The following is a 353-nucleotide window of genomic DNA, read 5'->3' on the forward strand; positions in this document are numbered from 1 at the left end:
GGGGGTTTTACCCCCAGGACTCCCAAACCTGCCCGAATTCGGTGCCTTCCACAGCCCCGTCCTTCTCCTACTCCTGGGACACTCCCAAGTCCAACCCAAATCCCCCCCACGAACCCCAAAACCACCCCTGGGACCTCCCAAACTGCCCCAAACCTCTCCCAGAACACCCAAAACTTCCCCAAACAGCCCCCACGACCCCCATTTTTCCCCAGACCCTCCAAACCAGGACCCTCAAGATTCCCCAAAACCCACCCAGGATACCCCAAACCCCCTCTCCAAGACCCCTAAAACCCCAACACCCCCCAAAAAGCCCCCAAAGACCCCTCACTTACCGCCCAGGGGTAGTGGCTCCT

Source organism: Corvus brachyrhynchos, unplaced genomic scaffold (assembly GCF_000691975.1).
Source record: "Corvus brachyrhynchos isolate BGI_N302 unplaced genomic scaffold, ASM69197v1 scaffold618, whole genome shotgun sequence".
Lineage (NCBI taxonomy): Eukaryota > Metazoa > Chordata > Aves > Passeriformes > Corvidae > Corvus > Corvus brachyrhynchos.